Source organism: Podarcis bocagei (genome assembly GCF_964188305.1).
Source record: "Podarcis bocagei genome assembly, chromosome: 3".
Taxonomy (NCBI): domain Eukaryota; kingdom Metazoa; phylum Chordata; class Lepidosauria; order Squamata; family Lacertidae; genus Podarcis; species Podarcis bocagei.
Window position 1 is genome coordinate 88,013,738 of NC_138127.1, and position 23,303 is coordinate 88,037,040.

The 23,303-nt window shown below is 42.9% G+C and overlaps 1 long non-coding RNA gene across 2 annotated transcripts in view; it reads left to right on the forward strand.

Annotated features, from left to right (window-relative positions):
• LOC308582728 overlaps positions 1 to 8,672 on the forward strand; it is a 29,315-nt gene extending 20,643 nt beyond the window's left edge. For both annotated transcript variants that reach the window (XR_014005813.1, XR_014005814.1), the window contains exons 3-4: positions 5,645 to 5,724; positions 7,650 to 8,672. This is a non-coding gene — a long non-coding RNA (uncharacterized lncRNA). The remainder of the gene's footprint in view (positions 1 to 5,644; positions 5,725 to 7,649) is intronic.
• Positions 8,673 to 23,303: the final 14,631 nt, after the last annotated feature.

A 23,303-nucleotide genomic window follows, 5' to 3' on the forward strand; every position in this document is an offset into this window, starting at 1 on the left:
TGCAGAAAATCACAGAGCTTCAAAGACATGCTTGGGGGGGCGTGTTCTTACGGCACCCAAAAACGTGTATTTTGGGGTCCTGTGTGAGATTGCGGCCACCATGCTGTCGCGGGGGGAAATGGGATGTCCTGGGGAGAACCAACTTGAGCTCCTTGGAGGAAAAGTGGGATATAAACATAATAATAACAATAGTACCAAGTGAGCAACTGTAGAGTCTTACAGCCAAATCTGAAAGAGGTTTGCTCAGGGGTCTCACAGAAGTTGACAGGAAAGTTTTCCTCCTAGAGATCATCTGGGTTGTAAGTCTTGCTGAAAGGAAAAGTCCCGCATAAATCCAAAGTCAACTTTCCTGACAGATCTAAAGCTTCATATTCAATGTTTCCCAGGTGTTTTCTAAAATCTATTTAGTTTCCCAGATGAAATGCCACTAGTCATTACTACCTTCCAAAATGACCCTTACAATTCAGCTGGCAGGGTCTGTTTGTGGACAGGCACTAAATTTGGCCTGGACTTATTTAGCCACACTAAATACAGCAATTTAGATGGATAGAGTTTCTAGAGAATGCAGGGTTTCTGTGAAAACGCTATATTTAAGGTAAAGTAAATTGTATACCCCGATTTGGAGTACGCAAACGTTACACACTCCTTAAGTGATGGCAAACAGAGCCTTCTCTGTGCAATTACTGCGAAAGCCACCTTCAACGTTGCAGGTGTCCCCAACCTTTTTGGCCCTTGGAACACATCTAGAAATCTGAATGTTGGAGGGCACCAGAAAATGCCCAGCAGTAGAAGTGGTGATGCTCATAAACGCATGCAGCAGCAACAACAAACACTATAGGCAATATACCTCCATAAAACAAAAACGTCAGGCTACCCACCATAAAAAACACCACAAAGAGGAGTCATCCTCGGAAAAGACAGACACCGGGGGGTGGGGGTGGGGAAGCAAAAAAAGAGACAGGCAGTCTAAAAAATGCATGCAGAACACCCCCCAAACAAACATAAGCACACACCAAATCACCTCTCTCAGGTCACACCCATAATTTCCCCAAAATGTAGCAGTAAAATGTCCCCATTTATTTTTCTTTTCTGAAGAAGGTGCAAGACAAAAGTCCATGCCTCAAACTGTCCCTCCCTGGTATTTTCTTCTCCTGTCTCTGGGCTTATATGTAGGCCAAAGGCATTCTGAGCGTTCCAGTTTGCAAACTACTTTTGGAAGCCAAACATCCAACGGGGCTTCCAGGGCTTCCCATTGGCTGCAGGAGCTTTGGCCAGAGGACGAGATGGTTGGACAGTGTTCTTGAAGCGACCAGCATGAGTTTGACCAAACTGCGGAAGGCAGTGGAAGACAGAAGTGCCTGGCGTGCTCTGGTCCATGGGGTCACAAAGAGTCAGACATGACTAAACAACAATAATGGACATTGGTTCCATTTTGCTTGAAACAAAATGGCTGCTGATCCTTTCAGAAAGCAAATGCAATTCACAAGGAAGCCGTAACAAGAAAAGTGCCATCTAGCATTATTGTTGACAGCTAGGCACGTTGGGGGAGGGTGCTGGGGGTGGGGGGCAACAGGCGGTAAGGACACACAAACCAATAACTCAGCTTAATGGTATTTGCAAAACCTGGGCCAAACAGCAAACATTGTTTTTGACAGCCTGTTGGTTCTGTATTGTTCCAAAGCCTGGTACCTTGGTTACGAAATATCTCCAACTCTCTCCCCCCGCCCCCCCAATGATCAAAAAGGCTTACTGTGGCATGTTGGGTGCAGAGAAAGAGAAACAATGGGTAACTAATGAGGAGAGGGGTACTTAGTAAGTTCTGTGGAAAGAAAATGGCTCCATGGCAGCTTTATTCATTCAGACAAATGCTTACAGGTCCCCTGCCAAAATGGATTCCCGAGACTACAAGAGAAACAACTAAGGCACATTGGTTTCTGTTATCTCTGTTTGGACATTTGTCTGTCTTCACTAGATCTTTGAAAGCTTGTTTACAAGGAAGACAGGTTGCCCCAAAGCAGAAGGGATGAATCTGTTGATGGATAGGATGCAGTCTGGGGTTTTTTTCTTTCCTTTTTTTAATTGGAAGCTGATGTTCGCTGGAATGAGCCTGTAAGGTTTGCTGTGGAACAATACGACCTACCACCAGCGGCCTATATTTCAGCAGGGTTAAAGCAAGGGGTCTTTGGAACTTGGAGTGGCGTGGAATTCTTCATTTTAATGCAGCGATTGCATCTGATTAGATACATTTTTTTATTCTTATTTTTAAAGGTTCCTTGTCCTAGCAAACTGAATTCTGATAGGCTTTTGGGAGTGGGTTGTTTTTGTTTTATTCCCTTTGCAAAAGAATGCTTTTCAAATGCAATCATACAGATTATGTCTACTGAGACCAATGAATATTAGTCACAGTTAAGACAGCAACCATTGCAAATTCTATAGGAAATGAACGCTATTTTGTCATGGCAGGATTTTTTTTATGCTAGTCTAGATAAATAAATAAATAAATAAAACCCCAATTTCCTCTGTCTTTATTTAAAACTTCAACCAGATACAAAACTCAGAAAAGAATATGCCTACATTTATGCTCAGTATAAAGGTAAAGGGACCCCTGACTGTTAGATCCAGTTGCGGACGACTCTGGGGTTGCAGCACTTATCTCGCTTTACTGGAGAAGGGAGCCGGCGTTTGTCCACACACAGCTTCCGGGTCATGTGGCCACTGTCTGTGAACAAACGCCGGCTCCCTCGGCCTGTAAAGTGAGATGAGTACTGCAACCCCAGAGTCGTATGTGGCTGGACTTAACTGTCAGGGGTTCTTTACCTTTTAAAAAAATAAATTCCATAACTATTTCCTAACTAGCCCAAAACAATATTGGGTTGTATTCCTTTAAATTTTATTGAGAGTGGACCAGCTGAAATGAATGAACTTAAGTTGCCATGGGCAATAAGTTCAAAAGGTCTGAGTATGACGAACATTGGCTGCAACCCATTATTCGTTTCATTTGCAGTTGTGTGATTTGTAAAGCTGTCACCAGATTAAAATAAATAGTTGATTAACTATATGAGCGTCAGTCAATGAGCCAATAAATTTTGCATAAATTCACATATGAGTTAAAATTATTATTCTTATTATTTCTTGAATTTATATAACATCTCAGGGCGGTTCACAGAATAGTAGCCCCAAAGCAAGAAACACCATACTTTAGACTTTAAAAAGAAATTAAATATAATCTCAGATCTTTCCACTCTGTTCCATCTCTCTCTGTTGGGACCTACAGCCTGGAACATGACTCTTTCATTCTCCCACAGGTCCCAATGTCCATGTCTTCACTGCCCTTCCTCTGCCTCCCACTTTCATTCCACTCTGCTTACCTTCCAGACACACCTACTGCCACTCCCATTCCTCACACGGGGTTCTGACTGAATGTTGTCAGTTCAACAGTGTGTGAACACACAAGGTCAAACACTCATGTCCTCCTCTTCCCACATGCTTGACATCAAAGAAGGCTTCCCATGATTTGATCCCAGTTTGTAATCCTGGTTTGTATGGAGCTGAAGTCAGTTTGTCAAAATGTTTCAAAGTCAGGGCGAAACTGTGCTTTATTAACAAACCAGGAAGTTTATTGGGCACATGAGAAAAGGAGGGAAGGAGATGAATAGGAGAGGATGTTTGAGTTTATTGCTCATTCCCACTTCCACACCCACTCAGGGTTCCTGTTCACTTGGATCAGGCCACACTAAACGTGTGGCCAGGCAGAATGGCTTGCGGACACATTCCCATTGTCTTCACACATTCACTGAATGCTTATAAGAGGGTCATCTGTACATGTGTTCATCCTTTTAGCTAAGAGCTTGGAGGTACGCCTAGCCTAGCTTCTCTGCATTCATTCCATTGTTCTGTGAGTCCAAATCATTTATGGATTTTATTTTATTTTTAATCACAGAAAACGAGGGGAATTATTAACTCTGACTTGCATTTTATATGATAAAATGGCGATGCGCCCAAATATGGCAGGCCTTAAACAATAGTTTTTATAGCTCCCTTTGCGTTCTTAGCTATTTCTTAAGCCAAATGTTGACAAATAGGCAACTAAGGCCATAGCGAGGCGGCTGCCAACCAAATGGGCCCTGACATAAGTAAGAACAAATGGTGTATTATTGTCCAAATGGCTTATACCAGGACAATAAAAATTGTTGCATATGATTCTCATATTTGCTGCTTGCTGTTAGGTTATGCAATTCCCCCCTCCTCTTTTCTGACAATAGAGATGCCCAAAGCTGCTTTACACTGAACCAATCCATTGGTCCATCTGCCTTCTTATGGTCTACATCAAGGATGGAGAAATATTTTTAGCCCAAGGACAAAATTTCTGCATGAATGACTTTCCAGGGCCCACACACCAGTGGTGGGCTGGACCAGATGCAAAAAGGACAATTGGAAACAAGGTCCTAAACAAGTACTGGGGAGTCTTAGTGGTTGTTCTGCTGTTCACACAGCTGGAGAGAAAGGTTAACTTCTCCAGGAATTTCCAATCTGTACTTGGTTTTTTAAAAATATTTTCATGCACCCAACTGGTGTCCTCCAGATGTGGATGGCCTTCCAGTTCCCTCCAGCCCCTGCAAACATGCCCAATTGTCAGAAATCTGCTCCAGAAGGTTGAGAGACCCTCCAGATCAGATCTGGAGGGGATACTACAAGAGGAGAGGAACATGGACAAATGGAGCCCCGCTTTCTGCAACATTGGATGCAACCTTATAAAAGGCTAGCATGCTGATAAATTGTTTCTGGTTCATCACAAGGGTGCCTCAATATGTTTTGCAACCACACGGTACTATAATCTTTGGATCAGGCCCCAAGGAGGAAGCTCGACACAGAAGGATCAGTGTACGTTCTCAGATTACTGACTGAATGGGGTCACAGTATGCATGGGTACTTAGCAAAGAAGCCACAGCATTTTCCACTGGCTGCGACTTCCAAACAGAACACAACTTGCACACTGTGCCGCGGACTCTGGAGCAAAACACTCCTGTGACCACTTTAAATGCAGAGGTGTCTTTTTGCGTGAGGAAAAGGGAAAGTGTGGGCACAAACTACTCTGGACTTCAAAGAGTCAGCTTTGACTGAAGCAGAGACGGCAAGGCCCGGCGGTTAGGTCCCTGACTGCATATCAACAACAGTACCATAAATCACATTTACTTCCAAACCTAATACCTAGCATTTAGAGTCAAGAGACATTTAGAGAGCTGCCTTCAAGACATTGCATAATTTATTGTTCCCTGATTTATTCTCCATATGACAAGTAAAAAAATTGAAGTATTGTCGGTAGCTATTTTGATTTCTCTTCAGATCCATTTGACATCTGTTATCCAAGTAACGTTATCTTGGTGGATAACAAGATTTGCTCCGATTTCTTGCATCGTTCCCCCCCCCCTTTATTTTTTAGAGAATGACAATTAAATAGAATTAAATTGCAGCGTTCTGCTGTACATTTAAATGTAAACAGGACAGGACTGCGGTATAAAGATGCATTACTGATGAAGTACACAAAGCTCTGTAACAGAAACTAGTTTTGATCTACTGTTTATAGTAGAGCAGAGAGATGTCTACCAAATGAGGACAACGTCTGAAATGTGTTTGCCATTTACAGCTCGAGCTTTCAAACATGCGAAGAGGAGGGAGAGAATTGGCCCCTTTGCTGCTGATGACACAGTCATTCCTAACCTTATAGTGAGAATGCCTTTTCCTTTCTATTGTTCATAAGGTGAGCAAAACCAATTCAGAACATTTTCTGAATTCAAGATGGCGCCCTCTACCTCCATTCCACATGCAAAAGCCAACCAGACTCACCATTGACTCTTACTTCATCACTGCACTGCACTTCATCACTGCATACCCCCCAATATTCCTCAGATGAAAACAGGGCCATTCTATTCTAGATCAGTATCACTGTTGGGGGGGGTGAGGGCTTAAAAAATATATATATTTTAAGATATTTATTAAAGTGTTTATGATACGGACAAGCCCCCCTGCCGAAGTCCAGCTAGCTCCAGCGCCCACCCTTGACCCCCATAATCTCCTTGCCCCACCACCCTTCAAACTCCAGTCCCCCACAGAGCTGTCTGCACCCTGCCAGCTACACCCTTCCCCACCACCCCTAGGGCCTGCTTCTCCAGCCACCACCTTCTCTTGAAGCTTGACTTGGCTTATTTTCTCCTCCTTGTTCTTATTTGGCACAACCAACTGGCTGGGGGCCTGCCAAACTGGAGAGTTGCAGCCTCCCATGGTGGGAATGGTAACCCTGTTGCCTAATTCCCTCTTCCTTCTCCTCCTCTTCCTGCTACTCCTCCTGCTGCTATGCCCATAGCTGTCAACTTTTCCCTTTTCTTGCGAGGAATCCTATTCGGAATAAGGGAATTTTCCTTTTAAAAAAAGGAAATGTATACAGATATGGCTATGCCACAGGTCGGCCAGCCCATCAGCCTGCCTGCCTGGCTCCCTCTCTCAGACCCAGCACAAGACTCTTCCCGCAGTCTCCTCTCCCTGCTTCTACCAGTGTGCAGCCATTTCCGGTTACCATGCCTTAACAAAGATGGGAATTCAAGACTCTGCTTGGGAAGCCATGATGGCTTAAGGGTTTTCGTGATGTTCCCGGCATTTTGGGGCAGTTGGAGACTATGTCACTGCACTAGTTTAGGGGACACAGGGCAGGCTGTATTGGAGCTTTTGGGGGGCAAAGTTGTTGAGAGACATTTTTTGAGTTATTTTTAAGGAAATTCACCAAAACCTGCACTTAGAGCAATTTCTGCCCAGACACTGTTTCTGACAGCCGAATCCTGGAAATTTTCAGACATATGGCAACCCTAGGCTATATGGCACACTCTGCTCTGTCTTACAACTCCTCCCCACTGCAGCCATCTCACTCTGTCTAATGGTAGGGCCAGCCCTTGAGGTAAGTCATGGGGGGGGAGGCTTCTCTCAAGGTGAGAGGTCCCCCAAAATGTTTACTACATTCCCCTTCTTAATAGGTTGTTTTCTTGCCTGCAGTGATGAAGGGATCCCGGAGCCAAGTTCGGACAGGGCCATGCTTCAGCTGGAAGATGCCTGTAACCTTGCTACAGTAATTCTGATCGGAGAAACTCTGTGGGTAGCCTTAGTTTCAATTGATTGTCAAATCTCTTTTAAAAATCTATCCTGTTCTTGCACTGGCAGTATTCTTACAGATGCATGGCTAGATACAGTTAGCAGCAGACTTATTTCAGTACAATAATCAGTGACTAAGAACTTGAGTGGTTGTTTGCAGTTTTACAACCTTCCACAGTTTTTAAATTGGGCCAACTTGGAGATACAATCTTTTCCCCTTTGGCTTTATTTCATTTTCCAAGCATTAAAAACTGCTTTTCTGCACTCCCCAAAGTTTCTCTTTTGCCAAGTCATGCTGCACTATTCAGCTTTTTAAAAACAGTATTTTACCTTTTAAAAATAAGGGTGCCATCAAAAACACCACTATGGTACCCGAGTTGTGGAGTTCTTCCCAGTAGAGATACAATTGTCCCCTCATGGTATTGTTGTCCAGATAGCAATGAAGATTTCTATTATTATTATTATTATTATTATTATTATTATTATTATTATTATTATTATTTCTTCTTCAGTCCTTTGGAGATTACTGAGCTGGCTGCTGGTTGTTCCCTGTTGAACTATTTACTGCTCTTTACTGCTCAGCCGATGGTTTCGTGATTATATGCCATATTTTATTTTAAATTCTGGGGGTCTTGGAGTTGAAGAATGTTTTTAAAATGCAATGCATTAAATAAATAAAACTTAAGGCGTACAGGATCCATCTATGACCCTCTCTCCTTACTCTCAGTGTTCAGAATACTGGAACCAAGAGGATTTGGTCCCTGTACAATGTCTGTTTTTATTGGAATTGTTGTGAAAAAGCAGTTAATCATATTTGACATATGGGTGGTTTTTTTCTTCACATCTCAGAAAAATTCTGTTCAGAGACAAATGGGGGGATTGTTGGCTGCCTTTTAGTATCACTCAAAAGAAATCCAAGTGCAAAGGTGTGATTCATAATCAGTGAGAAGGCACCATGAGGTATGGAGGGGGAATACTTTTTTAAAAAGTTTGAGGAGAAATATTTGACAGAAGAACAAAAGGTCCTTCAGACACCACACAGAAGAAAAGGGTGGAAAGAAAAAGGTCACAGACAGGAGCCAAAGTTAGGCCGACAAGCAGGTTCAGGAAGATACTCAGATGAGGGAAAATAGGCTTCAGTTTCATAATACTGAAAGCCTCAAGGAATAGCAAAGATTAGGGTCTCTCCCTTTTTCTTTTTCTGGTTAAGATTTTATCACCTTTGAAACACGGTGGGAACCAGAGTAGGTGTTTCCCCAATTGCTCTTCAACTTGAAAATAGCAAGTCAGAACCAGACAAAAGCATGGGTTTCAAATGCCTGACAAGGCCCTCACAAATTATCCTGTTTTTTAAAAAATATAACACAAATGTTCTTGACGATAACCAAGAGTAGATTTTCTAGGGAGATGACCAACTGGTGTTTACAATACCACACTGTGTTCCCATAGCTTCAGCAAATGCACAATAGATTTTATTTCACGCATGTTTGAAAGGGTCCTGTTTTGCTAACGTAATGATGAGGAGGAGATTATTTACAGTGGGGTATAAATAAAAATAAAATATTAAGCTTACTCAATGAAAGCGTGCTTCTGTCTTTCACAACTACAGCTCTGTATTTGCAGTGGGAGAAGGTAGGGAAAATATTTACATATGTTTTCCATTAGAGGTCTTCAGGACTAGGTCTACTGCTTTTAAAAAAACTTCAGCATCATGATTGGCAGAATGTTTGCTAGATGGAAAAAACAATAAGGCCTTTTCAGTTGTTATATGAATTAATAGATGGAAGGGAATGAAATTGTGTACTTTCAGTGTAATCTAAAATGTCACTGGGTATACAACTGCATGAAGAATCCTCTTCACACAAATTGGAACCCTGAAAATTCAGGAATTGTTGAAGGGATACATGATCCTGCCTCCTAATGCATTCAGTTCAGATAATTTACAAACAGAGCTCTTCCCCACCTCGAGAACACTGAGGCGTCAGGATGAAATTGTTGGGTATGTTCAGGGTGCAGATGTGTGCTGCAAGTTCAGTCATGGTGCACCACTCCTGAACCGTCTTCCCATGGAACCACCAATGTGTTTTCAAGCCTTAGGAGTGAGGTTATTTCCCCCTGCCTTGAGTATGTCAAGATGCCCTTAGAACAGGCACAGGCAAACTCGGCCCTCCAGATGTTTTGGGACTACAACTCCCATCATCCCTGGCCACTGGTCCCTGTTAGCTAGGGGTGACAGGAGTTGTAGTCCCAAAACATCTGGAGGGCTGGGTTTGCCTATGCCTGCCTTATAAACTTCAGAAACTCTTGGCACTGCCGACAAGGAGGGAGAGAGAAAGAGAGCAACAGCGTGCATATAATATTTTTAATGTATAGATGTTATTTTTGGAAACAAATGTCATTAGAAATATCTCTCTCCAAAATGGGGAATATTGAACCAGAGATCTGTGTGCCTACGCAGTCTGCTGCTCAAATGCTAAGTGTAGATGGGCAACTTCAGGGCCTGAGATATCACTTTTTATGGTTCCTTATCTTTAAACCAGACATGGGCCAGTCAGTTTCAAACAGAGGACTGTCCTCCGAGACTGCCCTTCATACAAAGGATTCCTTCAAGTGCAGTAGAAGACTGTTTTCTGTAAAGTAAGGTATGTGACCGACCATGTTTCCATTCTTTATGGATAAATTTTTGCTCTGCGTCCCTTGTAAGAGCAAATATGTAGAAGACCAAAAAGAGTGGCCACTTGCACAGATAGAGCCCCATTTAATTAAGCCCGCGCAAGTGACCACTGAATCACCTCGCTGGGATTTTTGAGCATGGGAGAACATCATGCAGTTGATGGAGCAGCAGCGATAATAGAACTCCAAACAACAATGTGATCCATTTGCCTAAGCCCTGGGAGAGAGGAAGGAAGCCAATTTATTATAGCCACTTGCTTTATACTGTGTCAGTTCATGTGAATGTTTCATTTGCTTTTTCACATGAACTGCCACAGCATGGGTTAAATAGAGAGCTCCGTAGCCATGGTGTTAAGGATTCTCATTAGCATCATTTTGGGAGTCATTAGGGCAAAACAAATCCCTGTGAATAAAGTGCAGTTACACCAAAGATCCTTTTGGTTTATTGTCTGCACCGAGCTCTCTTGTTCCTGTCACTTCTGCTTGGAGTATTTTAAGTCAAGCTTTTTTTAAAGCTGCAAATGAAATTTACCATAGCACTCTCCAAACTCAGCAGGAGAACACTGCGCATACATAGATGTGTTGCTAGTCAATGGGCTTCATCCAGGTGCTCTCAAGCACAGCTGGATGTGGACTTTATATCCCTATTCAGCATTCTTGGGTGCATGCAGGGTCTCATCCAGAAGGAGAATCTACACAGGGCAGCTTGTCCCAGTGTGCAGATGGGCCTTGCTGGATAAGTGAGATGATGATGATGATATAATACCACCCTTCATCTGCAGATCTCAGGGCGGTTCAAAACATAAAATTATGAAAGCAAGAACTCAAAGCCTTTGTTGTTCCTTATTCTCTTACAGTCACATTTTAGATAAGCTTGGATCCAGGGTTAGTCAAACTCATGGACTTAAGTTAAAATGAGGTTCTACAGCTCAGTACCCGAGACTAAACCCCAATGAGAATTTCTGAGCAAACTTGCATAGGACAGCACTGTTAGTCATCTAACTTTATGGCTACAAAGTCGCATTGAAATAAACTGCAATGAAACATACAGTATGGATAGCTCAGTTGCTTAGAGCATGGTGCTGAAAAAACTGAGGTTGCAGGTTCAGTCCCCGTATGATGTTCCTGCATATTCCTGCATTGCAGGGCGTTGGACAAGATGATCCTCCGGTCCCTTCAAACTCTACGATTCTAGGGAATGTATGGCCCTCCAAATGTTCTTAGACTCAAAATCCTATCACCCCTTCACTAGCATAGCCCATGGTCAGGGATGATGGGAGATGGAGTTCATCAGCATATACTAGGCCAACCAACAATACTGTAATGGCAGTACTAAATAGTGAAATAGGACCCCTGACGGTTAAGTCCAGTCCCGAATGACTCTGGGGTTATGGCACTCATCTTGCTTTACTGGCCAAGGGAGCCGACGTTTGTCTGCAGACAGTTTTTCTGGGTCATGTGGCCAGCATGACCAAGCCGATTCTGGTGAAACCAAAGCAGCGCACAGAAACACCGTTTCTTCTTCTTTGGCGATCACTCGTAGCTGAGTAAGATTGTCTTCCATTAACACAGTTTTAACAATGAGTCCCTATTTATCTACTTGCACTTTGACGTGCTTTCAATCTGCTAGGTTGGCAGGAACTGGTACCCAGCAACGGGAGCTCACCCCGTCGCGGCGATTCAAACTGCCGACCTTCTGATCGGCAAGCCCTAGGCTCAGTGGTTTAGACCAAAGCGCCACCCACGTCCCATTTTTTTAAAATAGTAAGCCATGGCTTATTTTTCCAAACACCCTAAAATCGACACTAGATTTTAGCAGCAAGCAAATATAAATGTAAGGGCAACAGGTAAGAAGCCTCTCTAGAAGACATATTTTAAGTATTTTAGTCCCAAGCTAATGTCAAGTTTGGCTGTGCTGACTCTGGCTGGGAAGAAGAAATATGAAGAGAAGCAGGTTTTTGGGATCAAAAACATCATGCTGGACATCTTCCCCACCTCCACAGAGCACCCTTTTGCTCGTGCAGGACCACATGCCAAATGAGCCATCCCATGTGCAGAGGCCGGTTTGTTCCCATGAACTAATCCTCACTGCTGCACAGGGACACTGGCACTTTTCGCAGAATAACAGCCTACAGTTACATAAACAGCCGCTGCTGCTTCTCTGATGTGCAAAAGGCGTTCTGCTGCCAAGCGACACCAAAAGCCATGCAAGTCTGACCAAAATGGATTCTGAGTTTGCTGCTGGCAACCAAGATACCCATCAAACATGCAATCACTTCTGTGGGATTGTTAGTTAAATCCCAGAGCTAATTGCCACATGTGAGGGGGTGAGAGAATATTGTTTTTTCCTCTGAGCTGTCTCAGAAACAAGAAAGTTTCACCCAAGAATATGGTTGAAAAGGAAAAGGAGAAGGCAGGGTGGAGGAGGAATGTATGAACTTGTATTCTGTATTCGACTCTTATCAGCTTTGTCATCCTGACGGTGTAACACAATATTCCACGGAAGTGGTCCATTTCCACTTGCTCTGGTACTTGCATGATTATTTTGTGTAGTTTTAGTGACTATAGAGGAGGAAAATGAAGCAAAGCACACACACAATTACACAGCAACAGGAAACTCCATATACAAAGAATAATGGGAACTGCAGTTTGTTAAGTGTGCTGAGAGTTATTGGAAGACCCTGATTACCCTCACAGACAGTTCCTCTTCCCAGGGAATTCAGTGAATTGTAGCTCTGTGAGGGGAACAGCTCTCAACATCCTTAATAAACTATAGTTCCTAGAGTACTTTGGGGGAAGCCATGACTGTTTAAAGTGGCATGACACTGCTTTGAAGACAGGATTCAACAAACGAGTCCCATCAGCAGAAGCTCTGTGCAGGGACTTCTGCTTCTGTAATGGGCTTTCCATCCTCTTCCTCCTGTCTGTCCCCTACACCCCCCCCCCCGAAACTGGCTTAGAGGGGCTGGGAGAAGTACTGGAACAGGGCACAGGGGGTTGGGACAGATTATCATTCTGCCCGTCAAGCCAAAATGCTTGCCATGATGGAATGATTGCCGTAGCACAATGTGGAATCCCTCCTTTTATGTATAGTGCAGATGGAGCTCAAGTCCCTAATGACTAAACCATATACTAGTCATACAAAATCCAACACAAAAAGTGCCCGGGATAGAATGTCCTTCAAAGCAGATGCCATTATTTTTATTAGTAGTAGTCGTCGTTGTCGTAGTAGTAGTAGTCACAGAAATTTTCTCAAAAAGAACCCAACAGACACTGAGGTCCAGCTCCGAGGGCCTTCTGGCGGTTCCCTCACTGCAAGAGGTGAGGTTGCAGGGAACCAGGCAGAGGGCCTTCTCAGTGGTGGTGCCCGCCCTGTGGAACGCCCTCCCATCAGATGTTAAGGAAATAAAAAACTATCTGACTTTTAGAAGACATCTGAAGACAGCCCTCTTTAGGGAAGTTTTTAATTTTTGATGTTTTGTTGTTGTTGTTAATTCTGCTGGGAGCCACCCAGAGTGGCTGGGGAAACCCAGCCAGATGGGCAGGGTATAAAATATTATTATTAACAACAACAGGTTATATGAACAAAATACCCTTACATACTAGGGAGGAAATGGTAACAGATCAATGAAAATACATTGCTGGTGAGGAATATGAGACTGAGACAGAAAAATCTGCCAATGTCCCCTTTCTGAATCCTAAGAGAAAGTATTCAGCTTAGCACAGGCCTTCACATTTTTCTTCACCAGCAAACTTTAATTGCAACAACAATCTGGCTGCATTATCACCTCAGGATGTTGGAACAGTACGGGAAGCCGGCCTGACCAGGCCAAACAGCAGGGAGATGTGACCTGTTTCATTCAGGGTTGATCTTACCATTAGACAAACTGAAGCAGCTCCCTCAGGCAGCTGATTTTTGGGAGTCAGGAAATGGCAACAAAGTGTTAGTTATTTCGTTTGAAAATAGAATAATAATTCCGTCAGGGAGAAGGGCTTGTGGAATTTTGTGCCTCAGGTGCCAAAATAATCCGTTTGGCTTTGGTCTCTGAGTGTCTTGGTTGGGGTATTTGCTGCCCAGCAAAATGTCTTGGACTGGTCCTGGTCAGGTTGCAATAAGGGACAGGGACAGGGGTGCGAACTTGAATAAAATATGGGGGGGGCAGGTAAGCCCTGACCTGCATAATCAATCGCATGATGCAACATACACACACTATTTGAATGGCAATGCTATCAACTTTGGGGGGGGGACCCAGCACCCTCAAATATTTTATTGGAGGAACCAAAGGGATCTCAGCCCCTTGAAGTTGGCTTCCATGGGCAGAAGGATAGATGAAGGCAGATATAGGTGTCCGAATGGTACAGCAAAAGTTCTTAAAGTAGGGACTCCAGCTAGGGAATGACTTAGAGAGGTACTAAGGATTTGGATTCCACTTTAGGCAGCAAAATGTTTTCAGACAGCACTGACAGAAAAGCTTCGTTCATTGTGGCTTGGCACAGAGAAGCAAGCATGCTGGTCTAGTGGGAGAATACTGTGGCAACTTTGCTCCTTCTGCTGCTGCACTGCTGGGAGTGAACATGGCTCAGTTTTTTATTGTTATTAATGGTTTTTAATGCAAATTTATTACAGGAAAGAAAACAAGAAAGAAGATGAAACCCATCAGCTCACATCAAAAATACGATTAGCATCAGTTGGTGTTGGCATCTGTCTGTCTTGGGAGACAATGGAGGAGTGCAACTTTGGGGGTGAAGTCAAACAAACAGAGCCTGTTGAGGCAGGGTGCTCATCAATGGTTCCTCTTCATCCTGGAGAAGAGTGACTAGTGGGGTGCCACAGGGTTCTGTCTTGGGCCCGGTCTTATTCAACATCTTTATCAACGACTTGGATGATGGACTCAAGGGCATCCTGATCAAATTTGCAGATGACACCAAACTGGGAGGGGTGGCTAACACCCCAGAGGACAGGATCACACTTCAAAACGACCTTGACAAATTAGAGAACTGGGCAAAAACAAACAAGATGAATTTTAACAGGGAGAAATGTAAAGTATTGCACTTGGGCAAAAAAAATGAGAGGCACAAATACAAGATGGGTGACACCTGGCTTGAGAGCAGTACATGTGAAAAGGATCTAGGAGTCTTGGTTGACCACAAACTTGACATGAGCCAACAGTGTGACGCAGCAGCTAAAAAAGCCAATGCAATTCTGGGCTGCATCAATAGGAGTATAGCATCTAGATCAAGGGAAGTAATAGTGCCACTGTATTCTGCTCTGGTCAGACCTCACCTGGAGTACTGTGTCCAGTTCTGGGCACCACAATTCAAGAAGGACACCGACAAACTGGAACATGTCCAGAGGAGGGCAACCAAAATGGTCAAAGGCCTGGAAACGATGCCTTATGAGGACCGGCTAAGGGAGCTGGGCATGTTTAGCCTGGAGAAGAGGAGGTTAAGGGGTGATATGATAGCCATGTTCAAATATATAAAAGGATGTCACATAGAGGAGGGAGAAAGGTTGTTTTCTGCTGCTCCAGAGAAGCGGACACGGAGCAATGGATCCAAACTACAAGAAAGAAGATTCCACCTAAACATTAGGAAGAACTTCCTGACAGTAAGAGCTGTTCGACAGTGGAATTTGCTGCCAAGGAGTGTGGTGGAGTCTCCTACTTTGGAGGTCTTTAAGCAGAGGCTTGACAACCATATGTCAGGAGTGCTCTGATGGTGTTTCCTGCTTGGCAGGGGGTTGGACTTGATGGCCCTTGTGGTCTCTTCCAACTCTATGATTCTATGATTCTATGATTCTATGAGGAGAGACCAATAAGGAGAGACATGTTTTGTTGCTGCTGGGGCAGATGGAGACATCTGGTTCTGCTGCTGCAGATACACATGGTGTTTCTTCTCTCTGCACTCTTCCCAGTCCTCTACTCACTGCTGTGGATACGCAACCTGGGTGTCTATCTCGGGACACTATGGTTTTCTGCAGTGGATTCACACATGATGGGGTTAATGTTGCCAGCCTTCATGTCACATTTGCGGGCATCTTTGTAATGCATTGATGCTGAAATCCAGCATCACCTGAGCTCTGTGAGTGCAGATTTCTCATGATTGAGGTGCAGAGTGTTTGAGGACCGGGACATTCACAGGGAAACCAAAATGCTTGTTTACAAGGCTATTGTACTATATGCTGTATGCTTGTGAAACATGGACCACTTATAAACGCCAGCTCCAGCTCCTTGAAAGATTCCATCAACGGTGTCTCCGAAAAATTTTGCACATCACTTGGGAAGACAAGCGAACTAATACCAGTGTACTGGAGGAAGCAAAGATCACCAGTGTCAAAGCAATGATTCTTCAACATCAACTTCGTTGGACTGGTCATGTTGTGTGGATGCCTGATTATCGTCTTCCAAAACAACTACTCTATTCTGAACATAAAAATGGAAAACTTAATGCTGGTGGTCAACAAAAGAGATTTAAAGACTCTCTCAAGGCAAATCCTTAAAAATGTAATATAAACACCGACAACTGGGAAACAGCTCTGCTCTTCCTCTTGCCCTCAAGGCAGAGGCTACTTGTAATTCCAGTAAGAGAAGCCTATATACCATGAACCTTGATCTTTACACCCGTTCATCCATTTTTTTTCAACCTTTACTGTAATCACTGCAGAATTTCACCACCTGGACTTTAAGCCTGATGAATGAAAGGTCAGGCCATTTTAGGTTTGGGGGTGTGATTGTTTTTCCAGCCTTTTTTCATTCTGTGATGCCGTCAGTCTTTGTGAAACATTTCAAACATAAGGAAACTGAAACTGCTGTCATTTTCATCCATTGGTCTGAGATTTTAGCTGTTTTTGCTCCTTTTTCTTTTCTCCAGAAATACAAGAAATGTGAACTGTTTTGACTACTTCAAACCACCACTCGATGAGATTTAGTGTTCTGTGCATTTAATCTTTACAAGTCCATCATTTAACTGCAATGCTCAATTCTTTCTGATGGCTCATATAATTGGCTTCAACAGCTAATGGATTTGTTTATATGAGCAGCTGACTTTTAAGATTAGCATGCCACACTGCTGTCTCGCGTAGTGATATATTACTCATGTAAGCAGAGCGAAAGGAATGGGAAGGGTAGAAATCTCTTTCAGATTTTAAAAAACTTCTGCCTAGTTCACACCATCAGGAATGAAAAGCCCCCAGAAAGAATTCATGGAAGTCTAGTGAAAATCACAGGGTCTGTGCAGCAAGATTAAGATTTCAGATTCTTCTCATTGTGAATTTTACTGCTGGGATTTTAAGTTCTAAATTATCTGCCATGTTTCCAAAGTAAAACGTTTGCATTAGCAATTCCCCATTATTCCAACTTTTCATTTCTGCATTTTGTACACAGTTTGACACAGCGTTCTGTTGTGGATCGAGGGCCCCGACCCCGCTAAGTGAAATAAATACACATGGACACGTGGTATAAGGTTAATGGGCAAGAAAAGGCCACAACTTTATTGATTACAGCAGTGAAAAGGTATTGGCTTAGGCATTGGATGACTATAGGTGGTGGGTTTATTCAACAGTAGGTGGAGCCTGTTGATGCTCATCCAACTATAGGCTCACCCCCTGATGTCACCGACGGTCGTGCCATGGCCTCCCGCCAAGCAGGCATCGGACGGAATACACGACCGCCAGATTCCTTTAACGGAATAACCCACGGTAGATAGCCGCAGCATTAAGCTGCTAAACACGCCCCTCGGAGGCACCTGGTTGGCTGCCCCCGGTGGGCGTGGGCGCCGGCCGGCCAGGTAAGGAGGGGCAGGGGCTAAGGCCCCTGCCAGGGTGGAGTCTGGGCTCCCGCCCACAACCACTCCCCTCTCTTGCAGGGAGGAGAGTCTTTCCTTCTTTTATACTTTCTCCCATGCACGCATGCCCACATTTATAAAATACTATAATACTATAATAAACGCAATCTTAATGCAACCGTGTGTGTATTGATAAAACCAGTGCCATTTTTCTAGAGAAAAAGGTGCCGGAACTCAGTATGAATGCCTCCCTTGATCTCTTATAATGGCAATAGCACCTAGCTGAGAGGTGCTGAAACTAAGTTCCAGTGTGATCCAGCTGAAAAAAAATATCCCTGAATAAAACATCACATAAAAGGCAATGCAGATGTGATTGTACACATGGCTGTATCAACTCTTTCATGTGTGTAGCATTTACCAAGGTACAAAAGTACAAAAGGTGTGTATATACATTTTTTAAAAAATAATATTTTGCACAGATGCATGCATCAGTAACATAATGGGGGAAACAAACTGGAAGTACAATTCTATGAAGTTGCGGCAATGTGAACATGCTGCTGATGGTTTGTGTGAAAACCAATATCCCAGCAACTTTGGGTTAAAAAGAAAAATGCACTAGAATCACTACACACGCACTCTTTGATGTGGTATAGCTAAGGAGCAGTTTTACGACATGAAGAGTGGTTAGCCTAAAGACCTTCTGGTGTGCCCCACCAAGCTATACTTCATTTCTAAACTAGGAGGTGAGAATAAGACAAGGCAGATTGTACCACCTGAAAGCCTGTTGTGCAGATCTGTGAATTATGGCTGCAGTAGAAAGAGGGAGAAAACACAGCTCAAGCTTATTCAACCAAAATGACAAAGCAATAAAATGCCCTTTTAAAATGGATAACCTTCATATAATGCATAACCTTAGTACAGTATATGCATTTTTGCACAAAACGCCAAGCTGCATTGCAAAATTTCCAGAAGTGCAAATTTCATTATATATGTATTTTTTCAGGTTTACGCATTTCAATGATTTTACAGTCATTTTAACATTTCAAAACTTGACTTCCTTCCCCCTCTTTCTGTGGTTCCTTAATTTATTTTTAATATTTTCTGCATATCCAAATTAACTTAATTTGTTTGTTTATTCATCTACTTTAAATATATACTCTTACAAAACTGCAGGTTATTACAATAATCCTGCCAGTGTTTTTATCTGTTTACAATTTGTTTGTAAATATGCAATAAACCCATTTCCATTCTTTTATAAAAAGGTTTGTTATCTTGATTTCTTTTTCCGGTAAGTTTTGCCATTTCTGCATATTCCCTAAGTTTTTGCATCCATTCTTCTTTTGCTGGGGCTTCTTCCTCTTTCCATTTTTGGGCAAGTAACATTCTTGCTGCTGTAGTAGCACATATTCAAGTTTCAGTGCAGTTTGGGTTATTCTGTCCCTATACAGTGGTACCTTGGGTTAAGTACTTAATTCGTTCTGGAGGTCCGTTCTTAACCTGAAACTGTTCTTAACCTGAAGCACCACTTTAGCTAATGGGGCCTCCAGCTGCCGCCGGAACATGATTTCTGTTCTCACCCTGAAGCAAAGTTCTTAACCTGAAACACTATTTCTGGGTTAGCAGAGTCTGTAACCTGAAGCGTATGTAACCCGAGGTACCACTGTAATTCCCAAAAGGAAGTGTGAATTTCAAAGGGTATCTGTTGTTTCAGTTTCAGTGTTGTTTCCCAGATTAGGTAGGTTTGGCTCCAAGCACGAACTGAATTGCATTTTTCACCATCCCTACACAGTAGCAACAGTTCTGCCTCTTGCAGCAGCCTGTGTGCAGGCTGGTGAACAGATGCTGGTGTGCTCAGCATGGGCCTCTGTGGTCTGGCTAGGCTGTACCACGCACCCCATACCACTTGACTCAGAATAGGCTAGGAGTGGACCCAAAAGGGAACTTCCATGTCTAGTTCACTAAGACACCAGCCAGTAGATTTCTGGCCAGCCTGCCCTGCCTTTCTGGTGAACTTATCCAATGCTACATTATTTTTATTTGATTCATATTGTTCAGCGAAGTTTTTAATGTGTGACATTTTAAAGTATTTTTAATCTTTGTTGGAAGCCACCCAGAGTAGCTGGGGAAACCCAGCCAGATGGGCGGGGTATAAATTATTATTATTATTATTATTATTATTATTATTATTATTATGCTTTTCAGTTTTATACATTTCACTAATTTTACAGTCATTTTAACATTTCAAAACTTGATTTCCTTCCCCCTCTTTCTGCAGTTCCTTAAATTTATTTTTAATATCTTCTGCATATCCAAATTAACTTAATTTGCTCATTTATTCAACTACTTTAAATATATATTCTTATCAAACTGCAGGTTATGACAGTAATCCTGCCAGTGTTCTTATCTGTTTACAATTTATCTGTAAATATTCAATTAACCATTTCCATTCTTTTATAAAAAGTTTGTTAGCTTGATTTCTGATTCTTATTTATTTGATTCCATTTATGAATTGCTTCCGATAAAACATCTCAAAGTGATTCCATGGTCTAGGCACTAATAATAATAATAATAATAATAATAATAATAATAATAATAATAATAGACAATTCCTTATGTAAAAACGATGAAAGACAATTCCAGATAGACAGACAAGTCCATGCAAACAAAAGTAATTCCATATATTAAAGACAATTTTGTATGTAAAAGCAGGTGCTTGTCATAGTTTACTTGTCAGTTGCTGATTGATGGGGCTGGGAAGGAATTTAGCTTGCATTCTTGATTTTACCCACATTCCTCACAAAGCTAGATTTGCTTTGGGTTTTTGTTTTGTTTTTTGCCTTATTTTATAACAAATCCAGACTGCTCACTCACTTTACATTTAAAGTGCACACACACCCTTAAATAATTATGTGAGCTATAGTTTGTTAAGTGTGCTGGGCATTGTAGCTCTTTGGGGATAAACAACAGTTCCTAGATTTTTTGGGGGGGTGCTTTAAATGTGTTGTGTGTATGGAGACACAGTTATGTTTCTTTTCCTTGGATGGGTCTTGTTCTCAACCCACGGGTCACAACTGGCTATTGATTAGGTGCTGGGGCTGTGGAAAACCAGAAAAATGCATTCCTTCAGGGGAGCTTCTTGAAGGTAAGGGCTCTGGGGCCAGCCGACTTTGTGGGCTGGTGTTCTTGCCACCCTCTCTTCTTCATGGAAGTGAGAAGCATGGGTACCTTTAAAGCTCTATGCGGCCAAGGACCCACGTACCTACAGGACCGCCTCTCCTGGTATGCCCCACGGAGGACCTTAAGGTCCACAAATGACAACATTCTGGAGGTCACAAGGTGGTTAGATTGGTCTCAACTAGGGCCAGGGCCTTTTCAGTACTGACCCCAACTTGGTGGAACTCTCTGTCACAAGAGACCAGAACCTGCAGGACTTGACATCTTTCCGCAGGGCCTGCAAGACAGAGCTGTTCCACCTGGCCTTTGGTTTGGACTCAGTCTGACCCTAATGCTTCCCTCCCCCTATGGTTTTGACTTTTAAAATGAGGCTGCATTTTAAATTGCATTTTAACCTGCATTTAAATTGTTTTTTCTTTTTCTTTTTTTCTTATTATGTTTTTACTGAAATTTTATTGATGCTAGCCACCCTGAGCCCGGCTCTGGCCGGGGAGGGTGGGGTATAAATACTATTATTATTATTATTATTATTATTATTATACCCAAGGCGGGGAACCTTTTTCGGCCAGAGGGATGCATCCTCTTCTGAGACCATGCACCACCAGCTTGTGAGGCCGGAGGCAAAGGTGGGTGGAGCAACAGGTGTAAATGTTACCTTTGTATAACAAAGTCTCCATCCAGAGAAGCAAGAGGCATCATCAAGAGTTCCACATTCTAGACAGACCAAAACACTCAAGGAGGATGCAAAGCGAGACAGATGGAGGTGTGGCCAGGGGAGGGGGTGTGGCTGGGAAGTGGGTGTGACCTAGAGAGAGCCCAAAGGGAGAGGCCTAGGGGACACATTTAGCCCCTGAGTTTGACATATACTACTCTTGGAATATGCTGGGACCCCTAAGCTAGTTTCCTTCCTCCAGTTTATGGACTGTGAACACCACTGTTAGCAGTCAGGGTGATGGAAACACTGGGAGTGTCACTCTATTCTGCCTTGGTCAGACCACACCTGGAGTACTGTGTCCCGTTCTGGGCGCCACAATTTAAGAAGGATATGGACAAGCTGGAATGTGTGCAGAGGAGGGCCACCAAGATGATCAAGGGTCTGGAAACCAAGCCTTACGAGGAACACTTGTGTTTAGCCTGGAAAAGAGGAGAACGAGAGGAGATGTGATAGCTATATTCAAATATCTCAAGGGCTATCATGTGGAAGATGGAGCAAACCAATTGCTCCAAGTTACAAGAAATGAGATTCTGACAAAATATCAGGAAGAAATTTCTAATAAGAGTTGTTCAACAGTGGATCTGTCTTCCTCTGGAGGTGGTGGACTCTTCTTCCTTGGAGGTCTTTAAGCAGAGGTTGGATGGTCATCTGTCATAGATTATTAATACAGTGGTATCTCAGGTTACATATGCTTCAGGTTACATACACTTCAGGTTACAGACTCTGCTAACCCAGAAATAGTACCGCGGGTTAAGAACTTTGCTTCAGGATGAGAACAGAAATTGTGCTCTGGCGGAGTGGCGGCAGCAGGAGGCCCCATTAGCTAAAGTGGTGCTTCAGGTTAAGAACAGTTTCAGGTTAAGAATGGACCTCCGGAACGAATTAAGTACTTAACCCAAGATACCACTGTAGAGAATCCAGGAGGCTGGACTAGATGACCCTTGGAGTTCCTTCTAACTACAATTCTATGATTCCTAAACTTGCAAATAAAATGTACATTTGAAACATTCAGGTGTGAGTTCTTGTATACGTTCTCTCTTTGTCCCTTTAACCTCAATTCAAGCACAAAGAATCTAGTCCCTGCTTCTTTGTATTTTGAGGGGGCAACTCACAGCCACCCTTCACAAACGATGGGGCAATTTCGTGATTAGAGAAATATGAAAGGCCTAAATTAATATGCTGTTCTCTATAATTAGATTGTCATTTAGACGATATCCTTTTGGCTCATGTTTCAGTGCTGGAGTATAGCAATCCTGCATGTTTGACAATGAACCTTCCACAATGATGCTTAACTACATTTGATCATAAAAGAAATGTGTAATCTGCCCTGAATATAATTGCAGTTCTCAGTTTGTTAACCCGTTTGACACTCTGGTTCCAAAACCACTTTCTTTTTAGCAATGCTTTTCAAGAAAGAAATTGCAACAAGGAACAGGAGTGGGAATTTGAATACCTTCTGGCTGAACAGGAATTCAGATGAAAATATTTCTCCCCTATGGTGTGGTGAACTTTGAAGTCACCAGATGGGGGATCCCAGTATACATGAAAGTGACTCAGCAGGAGCTATGTTTTCAACAAGTTAGACTTGGGGAGCTTTGATTGTAAATGGATGTGAAGATCAGCAGAAACAAGCCCAGGGAGGCTAAGAGAGAGAGATGCAGTCAGTGGAGAGAGAGGAGACTCTAGCAATGGCTTCTTAAATTGGCTAAACAATAGATATGTTAGCACAGTTCCACTGAGCAAGGCTCAGAAAGCAACTTTCAGGGGTCTGTAAAACCCTGCCTAAAAGAAAGCTAGAAAAGAAGCGATATCCAAATCTGAG